General features: G+C 34.2%; 1 long non-coding RNA gene across 1 annotated transcript; it reads right to left on the minus strand.

Annotated features, from left to right (window-relative positions):
• Window positions 1-9,120: 9,120 nt before the first annotated feature.
• On the minus strand, window positions 9,121-12,272 carry LOC132725914 (uncharacterized). The gene is made up of 2 exons (XR_009625125.1): window positions 10,287-12,272; window positions 9,121-9,265 (listed from the first exon to the last, which is right to left on the minus strand). It is a non-coding gene; the product is annotated as an uncharacterized LOC132725914 (long non-coding RNA).
• Window positions 12,273-15,994: the final 3,722 nt, after the last annotated feature.

The raw sequence follows: 15,994 nt of genomic DNA on the forward strand, positions 1-15,994 counted from the left end.
AGCCGCGCAGTCTCATCAGGATCCATGCTGTTCGCTTACCAACTTTATTACAAGTAGAGAAACTGATAGTGAACAGCATGGATCCTGATCAGACTGATCAGACTCCAAAGCATTTTTGTTTTTGTCGTTTTATTTTTTATATATATGAGTCGCGCCTTGACAAAACCAACATAATGGGTTTGCGACCAGCATGGATCCAGACCAGCCTGCGCATCCGCGCAGTCTGATCAGGATCCATGCTGTTCGCTTACAAACCGTTTAACAAGTAGAGAAACTGATAGCGAACAACATGGATCCTGATCAGACTGCGCAGATGCGCAGGCTGGTCTGGATCCATGCTGGTCGCAAACCCATCTTGTTGGTTTTGTCATGGCGCGGCTCATATATATTTAACGTATTATTTATTAAGTCAGTTGTGTGGCTTAGTTTGCCAACGAATGCAAATCATAATAAGATAGTAAAAGGTATACAACGTTTACTAGGATTTTTTTATTTTTTTATAGCAACATCTGACTTTAATAACATGTTAACCAGAATTTAGATTTTCTACGTTTCATTTTAAGGCGATAGTCTCAATCGAAACCCTATTAAATAAATAGCAATGAATTACTTACAAAAAATAACAAATAACCTAGTGTTTTACTTAAGATATTTTGGTCCCTGTACGCCATGACCTTTTCGTTTCAATCCCTTTACTTTTCGACCACTAAAAGTTTTAATTAAACAACGTAACTATTCGACCCCATATCCGAGGCAAAAAAAAAACACTTTTCCTATAGTTTCTTCATCTTTTTTACATTTTATGCTAAGAAGGAAATTCTAAATTAGAAAAGAAAATATTCTCAAAAGTTGCATAATATAAAGAAATCTTACCTGAATCAACGAAGAAAAACCTTTGGGGTCGCCATCCTACATATGAGTTATTTCTAGCCCAGACAGTGAGGTTTTGCTTGTTTTAACCACCTATCAAGAGTACTCAACATTAAAGGGACTCCTGCCTAAAAACATAACATTTGAATTTCTTACATAAATGAGCTGAGGTACTTTCAACAGAAATATATTCAAAGATTGTTCAGAAATATACTTTGAAATAAATTGAAAAACGTATTTTTATGCTTTTCTAAGCCCGATTTGAGTGAAAAGTGTTTAAATGCTTTTCATTTTGTGTCATTTTTTTCAATTTGAACAAGTATTCTTGAAAAACAAAGTGCGCGAATGATCTAAAAATTTTCAAAAAATTAGTGGTTTAAACCTACATCAAATGGTACATTTATCTAGAAAAAACATTTTCAGTCCCATCATGTCAAAAAACCTCAGCAAGCAGCCCCTGATATGATTTTAAATTTGTTTTTATTACATAGTATAAAAAAAATCATTCTTCGCCTATTTGTGAAAAATTGTAGACATTTCCTTCCAGTTAAGCCCAAATATAAAGTGCAAAAGGTTTGCCCATTGAAGCATAAAAAAATGCATGTCCGATTGAATTATTTTAAAGTTAAGATTAAAAAAGGAAAAGTAACTTGAAATGCATTAACGTATCAATATGCTTGATTTGTAGTTTTATCTGCTGTGTGCAAAATGAAGAAACATTAAGTACATTAATAGATATTTTATCAATTGAAAACAGTAATAATTTTTTAAAAAGTTAACATAATTTATATAATGTATAAGTATAGTATGGTTGTTTTTTAAATAATCAAATATTTAGCGAAAATTCATCGGAGCTAACAGCGCTTAGGAACGTAATTTGTGGATTATCACGTGACATTTGTTTACGGTTACTTTGGGTGACTGTTACATTTGCTTTTCCATAAATGTTTCTATGTGGCAATGTTTTTATGAAAATATCTGTCAAAATTTCTACAAGCATATCTTGATAAGTACAAGGGCTACGCTGGAAAAATATTTAAAATTGGAATTTTAGAACATATTGGCCAAAGGATGATGCATGATTGATAATAACGAAGAAATTAGCAAATACAAATAGTGCTGGCCCAATATTACCATAAATAAATGTCACGTGATTATCCATACAGATTTTACTCTTGAAACAACAGACAAAAAAACAAAATTTATCATCTGAGATATATTGACTTAATCAAAATTCATCTGAGACTCGTCACGACAAAACCAACAGGGTTTGCGACCAGTTTGGATCCAGACCAGACTGTGCGGATGTGTAGGCTGGTTTGGATCCATGCTGGTCGCAAACGCATAAATTAATGTTGGATTTGTCATGACGCGCTCATATATATAAAATGGATTATTCATTGAAAATAGTTTTTCATGGTGTGTACATAAATGTATCAAAAGTGAATTTTGATTTTTTTTATTCTTACCCTTTTTTGATGTTCATGTATGTATCAAAATTGTTTTTAATCGATGTTGGTGTGCAATTTGAAAAAAAAAAAATCACGTTCTAGGTGAGCAACAAGGCGTAAAGTTTTCTCTTGTCTTACAATTGTTATTTTATCTGTTACCCAATTAGCTTTTGGCGTGATATAAATGGAAACAGATATTGCAAACAAAAATGACTAATAATTATGCTGACACCATGTTTACAAATAAAAGCGTATCTAGTATTGTCATACAAAAACGTTAAACAATTAAACAAGGGATAATTGATTTATATTTTAAAATCCACCTAATAAGTTTTATTATTGATCTGTTGAAGACGGGGGAACTTTTCTAACAATACTTTTTATTATTCCATTTTATTTCTGCTGCTTAAAACACGTTACCGGTGGCAATTATATCATAAAAAATATCCCAAAGAATGTTTATGTCAAAAGGTTATAACTGTGGTAATTTCCCGTAAAATCATCCAGGGCCAATAACAAAATTCTCTTGATATCTTTATTGTTCATATCCAAGGTTTCTATTTGCTCGGTTGTTTTATAAATTCAATGAGCAAAGACCAGACAGGTGACTAATATAGCATTGATGTTTTTGCACTGACCTGTACATAATACATTTACAATTTTTTTTAAAAATGGACCATTGTTTTACTTCTTTTATAGATAGATTCCCCTAGATTCCCCTAGATCATCAAGAAAATTGTATAATAATAAAGTGAACTTTTCAGTTTCTTGTTTCAAGGGAGATTACTAATGGTATGAAGTCCTGTTCCGGTACAATTTGCCTGTCGGAATGTTATTTATAACTATCATTGTATTTCACGATAACTATGTCAGTTTCATTTGTTATGATCCAAACTCCTAAAAAAACTTCACCGACCCACTCTATCGCCAAATCAGAATAATCATATAATCCTTCAGACATTTGTGACGATGAAATGCCATGGTATGGTATGGTTTAAGTATTGGTACTGGTATGGACCTTTCCGGTTTTTCGAAGCGGAAGACTTAGCCAACTTTTTCCATTCATTGCTAGGTCAACTGTTCACAAACAGTATCACAAACATAACCACGTGTTTTTGTGCAAACCAGGTCAACCAGTGACTATGTATTATCCCAGTGTAGCTGGATAACAAGTTAGCCAAATAACATTAAACTGTAAACACTGGAAAGGTCCATTGGTATTGGTATTGGTATTGGTATGGTATGGTATGGTATGGTATGGTATGGTATGGTACATGTATTGTATTGGTATCGTATTGGTGTTTGTATTGGTATGGTATGGTATTGGTACTGGTATATGGTTTGATATGGTATGGTATTGGTATTTGTATGGTATTGGTAAGGTATGGCAGGGATTCCACTGGCCAATTTTTGTTTTCCGCCACTGAGGAGGGTCCGGGAGGGAGCTCCCTGTCGGATGTTGAAAAAAAAATCTCATTCTTAAATTTTCAATTTACAAGGCATCTACAGCCGCAACTGTTAAAAATAATTTATAGAACTTATGCATTTAAAAGGACAAATCAAATGTTTTTTTTCTGTCTTTATTTTCTAAAATCTGCATACACCATATTGATCAACAAATAACAACTCATTTATCATAATTAAAATCAAATGCTCAAAAAACTAAACTCATTTATAAAACGTCTTACTTTAAGTCAATCCTCATCAAACTACATGTATATAAAACTAAAGTTTACATATAATAACATACTATGTTATACATTATTTCAGTCTCTTTCCTTGCTGTTACATAACAGCAGTAGTATTATTTGGCAAGTGTGTAACAATAAAAACAGGCAAATTTACACAAGGAGGCATTCAACATTATTCAGGGATGAAGCATCTGAATGAAGTGTGGCTCCTACTTTTTGATTTTGATACATCATGTTTTAAACAGATGAACATGATTCTTTTTTTTTAATAGCCACATATTCTTCTAGATTTCATGTTCTTCCATTTAGAATATGATGCTGAAAAATCAAATGACTTTTGAGTGTCACCATCAATCTGAAGCTTCATTAACAAATACAATGACTTTGTGTAAAGCCTGTTTCTAAATTTAGTTTTTATCAAATTCTGGACACTGAATTCTACACTAGAGACTTTGATGCACGAAAGCCTATAAGTCACATCAGCCACACAAGGCTATGCATCTTTTTTTCTAAGGGCCAACTGACACACACTATTCACATCTATTGCCTCCCTTGCATAGCTTGACATAATCTCACCCTTAAATCATCTTCTCTTATATATTCACTGGCACTCTGAACATACTCTTCTAACACCTCATTCTCTCTACAAAAAAATAGCTGGATCAAACATACTACAAAAAGCTCTCAAAATCTTTCTACCACCTGCATCTGAAAACCTCTCCTCAAGATTGACAATCACCCGCCTTCCGCAAACATTTCACATGCACTCCCAGCCTTCTTCCTCTGTTTCTAACTATCCCTTTTATCACATGACCCTTGTTCTCAAATTTCACTTGAAGTGTCCACTTTTTCTGGGGCAGAAGTATTTTTCCTTGCTTTGACTCTGTAAGTTTAGAAATTTCACCATCAGTGACTTCCAGACAGGATGAAACACTGGTGAAATCAATAGTACTTGCCTGAAATGTTTTGCATAGGATGCTTAATTGCTTCAAGACATCTGCCAGAAAGTGTGAGGTGTATAAGAACTTAAAACAGGACACACTCTGTCGGATACCTTCAGCCTTAGCTCCCTTATTTTCAGACAGTACACTTAAAAGAGCATCATAATTTTCACATATAGCCCTAACACTACCTTCAAATGACAACCAGAGTGTTTAAAACGGACACAAGAGCTGCCCTTACTTAACACTTCTTGTACTTTCTCTAACCTTACCATGTTCCTTGGGGATTTATCAAAGAGTTTATAAGTTCCTGGTACTTAAGTAAATAAAGCACTGTATCAGCAGCCCCACCACTGGCCAGTAAGAGGCGATGGGCAATACAATGTGTGCTCAGGAGTATTGGCACATCTGAGTTCAACCGTTGTACCAGACCTCTCTTTCGCCCAGTCATTACTGCAGCACCATCAATGCTTATATCAACAAGATTGTTCAATATCAAATTCTTTTCCTTTAAAGAATCTAGCACTGTCTTTTGTAGTTTGTCTGCTGTTGCTCTATCATTTAACTTACATATGTCTAACAGAACACGTTTTGGTTAGAAGGAACCTAGAACCTGTTCAATGTATTTCACATATATTATCATTTTTTGGTCCACAGATACGTTTGTCGACTCATCAACCATGATACAATAATTCTTATCACTTAAGCTGCATGCCTCCAGATAAAGCCAAAATATTTCAACAAAATCAACCTTTAGAAAAATGTACTAAGACTTTAAAAGAAGTAAAAATATGCATTTTATATAAACAGATGTGTAAATCACAATTATACTTACTTAAATTATATTAAGAGGAAGTCATCATTTATAACGTCGACCATGCACTGCAGCATTTCTTGAACACTTGTGCTGTGTTCGTAGTTTGTGTGCTTGTCAACTTTCAGTGACTTTAGCCTTGAACGACACTGAAAATGGTGAAAACTATAGCCTGATTTTCTATAAAGCATTATTCATATTATTTCAAAATTTCAGTAGCTTTCATTGTGTATTGTCTTGTGTTTTCTAGCAGTTTGTTTCTTGAATAAATGAGGATAAAAAATCTTATTTCAATATTTGGTAAATATAAAGTTCACAGGTTCGAATCCTGCCAGGGGATGTACGCATTCATGTAAAGAATCTATCCAGTGAGCTTACGGAATGTCAGTTGCTCTCCTTGACTCAATTGCGCATGAAGGTGGTGTGATGTAAAATATAAAAAAGAACATAAAATGTGATAGAAGGTACTAGTAATTTACCTGGTCAATGCAATGGTTGTTAAAGTCTGAGATGAGCATATTTGGAAGGTTATGATCCGATAAAAAGAAGAGGTTCTTCATTGCAGTGGTTACTGCTGTCTCAGACTTTGAAATATGGACTTCAGCTGTCAGGCTGGTATGGTATGACATGGTATGACATAACTAAAAATGATATGATATATGGTATGGTATGGCATGATATGTTAGATATAGCATTACATGATATGATATGACATGATATGATATAATATGACATGATATGATATGAAACGATACGATACGACACGACATGGTTTGACATGATATGATGATATGATATGGTATCGACAATGATGAACACTGATTTTCTAATTTGCTTAAAATCGTTTCTAAAATTTTATACAATGAATGAAAAAAATAATCTGAAATTTCGTTTTATGTGTTAAATCTTATGGTAATTTCTTACATTAAATAAAGGATGAAAAACATGTGTTTAAGGTTCTTGTTGTAGTATTGTTTATATGAACAAACCACCTTAAAATTTCTTTGTCCAATTGAGGACAAAAAAAAATAATAATAATCGTCGTAATTACTGAAAACCATAATTATGCTACATGAAAGGATGAGCCTTTTAAAGCCGTTAAAATTCGCCATCGACATGAAAAATAAAGAAAAGATTTCAATGTCTCGGAGGAAGATGGAATGGATATTTTATACATAATTCAACAGTAACCACGGTCCTTTCACCCTCTAGCAAGGACTTGGATTTGGATCAAACCTGCATTTGCCGAGACATACAGATGGTAAAATCCTTGCTAAAAGACCAGCATAGCTATTGTGAAATATCCCTGGCCATGTTTGGCCCGAATTAACCAGGAACTTAAACCTCGGCTAACTGAGTTTTTTCCACGCTATCCTCCACCCTTTCCTGAGAGCGGGGAACCGGGGTTCTAGTCGTATTCATGATTATCGTAGATGCGTTTAAAAGCCTCTGTTGGGTTTGTAAAAGGGGAGGTAACTCTCAAAGGCGTGTTCGATAAATAATTCACTCGGCAAGCGAATTCTTGAAGTCGCCCGAGGTGTTCCGATTGATAATTCACTTGTATATGTCATTTAGTGTTTAAATTTCAATTTCCTGCCTATCAGACTGGTGTTTCAGTTACTTTTACCCAGAAATTTCATCTTGCATGGGGGCGGGGTGCCAGATGAGTCGCGTGCTATACAATGACATGATAAAGATGACGTTATTTCGCCTTTATAAATGAAGTTGTAATTTCATGATGGAATATGGCAGAAACATGCAAGAAAAAATATCTGACATAGCTCATCCATGGGCGGTAACTCAGCATGACTCGTTACCGCCCAATGGGCGGGTCTTCTAGACATGGATAATCCAATCTGAATCACATATGGCAGATATTGCATGTACATAACAGCTTGAATCATTTTTCATTAGTTATGGATGATGAAACTTGTTAAGCACATGTGTTTAAGAGTTAATGTATGTACATGTATTAATAAATGCAATATAGCCATATATGTATATTTAGTGATTGCGAAAAATTAAAAAAAAAGCTTTTTTATTTATAATTTTTCGTGTTCTGTTAACAGTTTCCAAAACGTAACTAATTGGTCACATAAACCATGATCTATTTCTTCAATTGATTTTTGGCTGTTAGCATAGTCATAGTGATTTAGTATTTTGTATTGGAATATAACACTACTTGAATTGTTGACATTTTGCTACTTTAATGACATTTAAAGCTACTTTCTTCAGGTGAACAGAAACCATTATGCTCTGACACTATTGTTATTATTACGTTTTATAACTACTAAATAAGTGGGGGAAAACCGTTTCTGAGACTTAATGTGTTTGTAAAAAACATTAATATTAAAACATATGAGCCGCGTCACGACAAAATCAACATAGTGCGTTTTCGACCAGCATGGATCCAGACCAGCCTGCGCATCCGCGCAGTCTGATCAGGATCCATGTTGTTCGCTATCAGTTTCTCTACTTGTAATAGGTTTGGTTTAGCGAACAGCATGGATCCTGATCAGACTGCCCAGATGCGCAGGCTGGTCTGGATCCATGCTGGTCGCAAACGCATTATGTTGGTTTTATCATGATATGATGATGAATGTCGAACACCACTAAATAACTTTAGCTTTCGGTAGAGGTTTTCGTTGCACAGGATATTGACTGGATATATGGGGGGGGGATATCGGAGTTGGGGAAGAAGGTTAAGGGTGCCGGAAAGAAAAAACTGTGTAAATTGACTTTTCTTTATAGAGTAAAATCAAATTATCATCTTTCGAAACGGGGTCAGTGGTATTTTTCAGGGTAACTCACACACCTTCTTCAATCTCCCGTCATTTATTTATTTATTTATTTTTGATATGACAAGGACCAAGCTTATTTCAACAGCCGAAAAGATCACTGTATTTTTCTTTTATTTCTTTCAAAATAGTTTTTAGCAAAATTTGTATGTAATAAAAGAAGATAACTTTTCTATATATTTATACCGCTCTCTAGTCTTTTTTTTCTTTTTCTAAATTTTTCTTAAATACGTAATCAAATTCTATGTGTCCGTATATTTTGAAGATGACATGATTCGATCCTCCTCTAAGATTTTTATAACGATGTATAATAATAATAATAATAATAATAATAATAATAATAATAATAATAATAATAATAATAATGATAATAATGATAATAATAAGGGATGGAGATATTGTGTGGCATAGACCCACAAACGGTTTCATACCCTCCTCGCCGTATAGCGGTGCTTACCAAACATTTGCAAATCATTGACTCAAATGAATCTACTTTGATGCATCTGGTTATAATTTTTATACATTTATTTCAATGTAAAGTATAACAAACTACAATAAAATTTTGAAATTCTCTTTATTGAAATCAAACAATCAAGTACATTTCTGATTTGTTCTTTTCGGGTACGTGTGTATTTGTATCCACTGCATCATTTTCATTTTCTACCTTGTCCAGTCTTTTTAGGGACAACCATAATGCCCTCTGTGTAAAAGAAATAACATCATATAAGATCAATATAGCAAGCGAACATGTATATCATGTGCTCCTGAAAATTCGGCATATTTCGATATTTTCCGTATTTTTTACGCCAAACTTATCATCCGCCTGAATATGAGCAATTATTTTGATAATTTCAACTAACCGCTCTTAAAGTATTTAATACGTTGATACGGAAATCGACGAAGACACCTGGATACCTGACTGTAAATAAAAATATATTAAGGGCAAAATAGCTTCAGAAGTAATGAATTTTAACCAAAACATATATTGCCAAAATTTGACTACGGCCTTCTTTTTTCATTATCAATATTTTTCTCCTGTTTTTAATTTTTATTGCAGTAAATAAAATCGTCATTATCAATGTCTTCTCATAACATCGTGGAAAGTTTAATACATTGAATTAAGTACATAATTGATATAAATTAATCTATAATAACCCCTTCCCCTGAACTCTTTCCAATGAACATTTTTAATTTTGACGTTAAAAAATGCAGGATTGTTTAAGAAATAAAAATAACCATTTATATATAATAATAAATTATTTACTGCATTTTATATAAAATTTTCTATAAACTTTTTTTCCAGACATAATTAATCGAGATGTTCAAACTGTAGGCTGCCACGTCACAAAAATACAACAAAAGCGCAATTATAAAATTGATTCTTAAAAAAAAATGATATTAATCCAAAACTTAGTTCCAAGATCTTTCAAATAAAATGCAGAATGAGAGAGTTTTACTTTGTTACTTTCTCCATACACGAACAAAAAAGTAACAGATGAGACGTTTAAAATGATCATTGCATAAATTTTGAGTTTTGCAAAATTTATATTTGTAGAACATTAATCACCGGCCTTCAACTTTGCCAAAATAAAAACATCACCTTTATAGGTAGAAAACGCACAGACTAACAAGGAGTTGTGTCTATCCTATTTTTTTAAAGAAGAGAAAAGTAAATGAACAGATAAGAATATAGATCAAACAGATATCGTATTATTTATTACCTTCTAAGAGATATTCCTCCAAAGTACAGAGTTTGTTTAGTATCTCTGTCATGGTAGCGTTGAAATCATCATAAGTTAAACATGGTGGATCAGCCGACACAACCATCAGTGTCCCCAGAAAACAAACACCCATCGCTAAACATATGAGCATTGAAGATTTCATTGTTACTCCTGGTTGTTTCGATACTAGTAATCAAATGAAACTTGCCACGCTGAAGTGTTAACTTATAGTGTGATGTTGAAACATACAAAACAAGAACTTATATACAATATGTTACTCTGTTTGTGAATATGAAATAGATATAAAAAAGATGACAGAACATCATTTAAATTCATAGATATCTAACATATGTTTGGATATCTGAAATTGGTTTGGAGAATATTGACAATAAAATAATAAAACAGAATAATTATGTACACGTCAGATATTTCAAAATCATTTAATAAAGATATATTTTTGAAGTTATTTTGTCCATACAATACAAACCATTTATTCTCAGCAAGCTAATATCAACTTCTCCTAAGGAAAAAAAGTCAACGTGGAGAAGTTATTTGGATTTAAGTTGTTAACACAGAATTTAAAAGAACGTGAGATAGATGAGCCTTATTTTGTCCCATTAAATAAGTAGTTACATTAACCCATTAAGTTAGCTAGTTAATTAAAGCAATACTTGGTAAAAGTGTGGGCCTAACGTTGTGCCATTAAATTTGCTAGTTAATTTGAACAAAATTTGGAAAAATATGGAACTCACTTTGTCCCTACTGAAATAGATGTTACTTTAAGCAAAATTTGTATAAATTGTGGGCCTTACTTTGCCCACAATTAATAAGCTGGTAGTTTAAGCAATATTTGGATGAAATGTGGGCCTCACTTTGTCTCCACTGAAATATCTGTTAATTTAAGCAGTGTTGGGATTAAATGTGGGCCTCACTTTGCCCCCACAAGAATAGTTGTTAATTAAAGCAATATTTAGCTAACTCGTGCCGGTGGTTTATTGCAAATATTGTAGTGCCTCCTTAAGGGCTGTAACGGACTAATCCTGGTTTGAGAATCAGATACCCTAAACTCTAGGCACTGTAGAGAGCATGAAAATCATCAGGTGTCTGTATCCAACAAAAGTCAATCCAGAGTTACCCAACTTCATGAAATAAAATAAGTCTAAAGGTTTCAACACAAGCAATGAAATCCGAAAAAAAGAACATGTTTTGATGAATATATGCAAGCAGTTACAATGAATTAATTATAGCATTCATATTTAAATGAAACAGCTTTTAAATGATACGTGTACATTAAGATATTACAATATATTAATCGATAAAACAAAAAAAAAACCACCATGGATGTAATTACTTTCTACCACAGAACATGCATGGGGTTGCTGTATGGACATGGTGTATGGACATGTTGAATGGACATGTTGCAACAACATTATTTGCTCGGTCCAGTTTGACAAAATATTTTGTGCCGAGATCTACAGACCCATTGGTCGTTGGTTTCATTCCCGTACGAAATACAGTTTAGTGACAAATCCCCATACCCAATGTTACCTGTAGAGAATTTGGGCCTAATGCGTCAATTGCTACCCATAACAGCCAGTAGGAACACGCATTGCCTGACCGTCTGTGTATGACTTGTTATAATTATGAAGAATCTTATGTCAAGCTAACTTATGATATGTCGATGGTTCCATTCACGTACTTAATACATGTAATGTCCGGAACAATTTACACGAACTCCTCTCTTACCGGTACAATGGCTTTTTTTCCCAAAAATTGCGTCCTTCATAACAACGTCAGAAGTGCATATACCCGAGGAGGCATTTCATAATCAAGTATCGTTTAAAGGGAGAGAATAGTAATTGACAAGACTTTTGGTTCCTACTAAATTGTCAAAAAACGGACGCTTACGACAAATTTAATGTCACGTGCGTAGTTGTGTACATTTACTGCTGAAAATAACAGCACGTGGGCGAGACGAGGGCTGTCTTATTCTCATTCAGGTGAAAAAATTAATGTCTCAATAGCTGAAATATCAAATATATATATGACCGTTAGAGTTATCTCTCTTTAACAATCATATGAACATGCGAAGACAACTTTTGAAACCTTACTGTACATAGATACAAATCACAGTTGTCCTGGTTTTGTGTCTGATTTATCAAAGAAAAATATATATAAGGAAGCATATCATGATAATTATGTGTGTTGCTTTTCTAATTCTCCCAATAAAACAGTTTTAAATATAATGCCATTTTAAAAAACACATGTATAATGACATACAGATTTTGAAGTGAAGCCTGGCCTATTTTTATTCAAAGGTGCCTCACTCTCAATGCTAAGATTGTAGGCTCAAACTCTGTTCGCGCCAGGACCATGTTTTCTCATGTGACACAAACACTGGTTAGGTCAATGAATCGAGGGAAAAGTACTAGTTAATAAAAGTTGAAATTTGTTTTGAAATCAAACTTTATACATTTATATATATTTAATATTAGAATGTATCAAAATTTTAGGTAGAATTATTTTACCACATATCGCAAACAAAAGGTACTTTAAAGGTCCATTATGTCTCGAATAACACGATTGTGGTGTCTGTTCTCATCAGACATTCTAGTAACAAGATGTCCCTTTAATCAGACATAGATTATCCATGTGTTTGTAACTAAGTGAACGTCCTGTCTAAGGACATTCCGACAAAGGAAACCAGCCCCTTATCAATCTATTTTCTGAGGATGGATGGGGAGGCTATTTGAAAAAAAAAAGGTGTGAAAAAGAACCTCGCCAAAGAAAATGCAGATTTGTGTGTACGAGTATTTTATGACTTTGTATCAAGGGATATACATTCCCTTATATATGTCATAAAAGGAAATACAGTCCATTTTATTATAATGTCCGTATTTTGATATTGTATCAAAGGAAAACGAATTCCATAAAATTATATGTTTATTAATTTAAATTCACAAATGTACATTGTAGGAAAAATACACAGAGCCTTAATTATACATCTTTAATTTCCATATTATGCTCTTTTATTAAAGGAAATGCAGTTCCTTATACCATATCTATTCAAAATAATTCGACGTCTGGAGCAGAATTAGAAACTGAATTACGGCGGGCGGAGATCTTGCCTATACATTTAATTGTATATACACATGTCGATAATTTGTTTGATTAAATTCTCTAGGTGTCTATCGATTGGTGAAAATGTCGGGGCGTGAACAATTTTCTGTGTAAAACGTAAAACTCCTCCTACTCTTGTCCTCCTTCTCTCACCTTCTCTTTTTCGTGTTTTTAAGGGGGGGGGGTTGAGTGACGAAGATTTTCATTCTTTATATATGCATCTCTTTACCTACTTTTCTCTATAAATTTTACCACTGCAGTAATTATTCATTGTCGTAAAGTACAGAAAAATTAATGCCTCTATGACCTCTATTTATCAGCAATATACACATGCGTAGACAACTTTTGAAGCCTTACTGTATGTATATAGATTACAGATCACGGTTGTCCTGATTTCAGCAGGAAAAACTATTTGTGTCTAAAATATCAAAGAAAATTATATATAAAGAAACATAATATAATACACAATGTATGTGTTTTGCTTTTCTAATTCTCCCAATAAAACATAAAGACCTAAAAACAGTTTTAATATAATGCCAATTTCTCAAACATGCATAAATAACGACATAAAGTTTTTGAAGTGAAACACTGACCTATTCATCAAGGTGCCTCACTCTCAATGCTAATGCCCCGGTCACATATTCACGGATAATGCCACGGAAGAGCTACGGTCTAATCGCTCACGGATCACTACGGAAATGTGAAATTCCGTGGTCCGCTACGGTTCAGGTACGGACACACAACGGTATGAGTACGGAGTCCGACGGATTTACCACCAAAAGCCCCCGGAGAGACACGGATTGTGACGGACCGACACGGTTTGATACGGAGCGACTCGAATCAGGACGGACGCACTACGGATACACTACGGTCTGCTACGGTATAAGCACGGGTTAGTACGAATAAGTACGGTCTGATACGGAGAAGAACGTATTGATACGGAGAAGAACGAATTGCCACGGATCTATACGTACCTAATACATCCGTCCACAACCTCTTGCTTGCTCATTTTCAAAATGCCTAAAAAGAAAAGAACACATAGAAAACGAATTGCAGAGTTCAATGATTTTGGCGGGGAGGATTCAGCCTAATCGCGTCCGACCCCCGAGACACATCAGGTCCAATTAAAATGAATTTCTTAAAGGACGCTGGATCCTCAACAAGTTCGGCCATGAGAGCCTCATACTAAAAATAAAGCGGTCTTCGTAAAAGCCCATCTCTTGTCCACCATCTCGTCTGTCTTCTCTTACCTGATTAGATATGGACTAGTAATCATTAATGAAAAATGTTGATCAATACTGCTTCTCTTTTAATTTTAAGATTTGCTGTTCATCTTACAATTACATTAATTATCGTGATGTTTATGTTTTAAAAATATGTAAAAAGGTTGTTAATAAATCTTATTATCACTGAAGGGCCAGCGTCCGAGGCTTATGAGACACTTCGTTTTATGTACATATTTACTCCAATTTCACGATCCAATGTTTGTAAAATATGTAGCATTAAATGTTATTCTATTACTTATAAATTGTAGTACGATTTTAATATAAATTTACTTCTATGCATGTCATCAAGCAGCTCGACCACTGCCTCCGCATTCTGAGCCATTTCAATATAAAGTTGCAGCCAGTAAAAAGCAATTATCATTTATTAAATGTTACCGCAAATATGTCTGTTATTAACAAGAAGGTAGTATTTATACCCTTAAAAAAGTACATGATACTTAATTTATCCGTTCTAAACAGTGGTGGGCCGTACCATTCCGTGTTGCAACGCAATAAACCGTATAAGACCGTGCTAATCATTGCCTCTCCGTAGTACAACGTATTACGATCGTGGCTTTCCGTGACAATGCCGTATTAATCCGTATTAAAACCGTAGCTTATACGTAGGGTAACCGTACAAATACGTAGTTCTCCGTACCAAACCGTGGAAATCCTTGACAAGTTGGTGGACTACGAATCAGTACGGACTAAGGCCGCTATTCCATTTATACGTGATCAGTGGTCCGCGTCCGTCATCCGCATCCGTTACCGATTCGCTAATCAAAGAATACGTTGAATCTATTCCTTTTGTCCGTTTACCATCCGCTTCCGCGACGGCATCCGCGACGTTTCGCAGGATGAGCGATTTTTTACGGACGCGGACAGTCACTGACATGTCTCATCCCTACAAAATGCCTCGAACGAAATTAAATACTTTATCGATTTCGAAAGAAAATACTAAAGAAGTCACCAAAATAGTGTAGGAGAACATATAAGTTTATGATGCAGCAATGACAGATTAAAAAAAAACAACATCTGGTCATCGGTTGCTAAAGAGATGTTATTTGAAAACCTAACTGATATTCAATGTTTGTTACCTAATTCTTTGATGTTACAACTGTTTTTGGTATTAGAATGAAATTATATCATATTCTACAAATAATTATCCTCTGTTCGCTATACTTCAATTAAAAGTATATAGAAAATAACGTACCTATGGAATAATACCCACGGACATGCCCGGACACGGATCACTGACGCGGACCACTGATCACGTATAAATGGAATAGCGGCCTAATACGGTTTTCGTACGGACCAGTACGT

This window comes from Ruditapes philippinarum, unplaced genomic scaffold (genome assembly GCF_026571515.1).
Source record: "Ruditapes philippinarum isolate M1 unplaced genomic scaffold, ASM2657151v2 ctg27_1_1_1_1, whole genome shotgun sequence".
Classification (NCBI taxonomy): domain Eukaryota; kingdom Metazoa; phylum Mollusca; class Bivalvia; order Venerida; family Veneridae; genus Ruditapes; species Ruditapes philippinarum.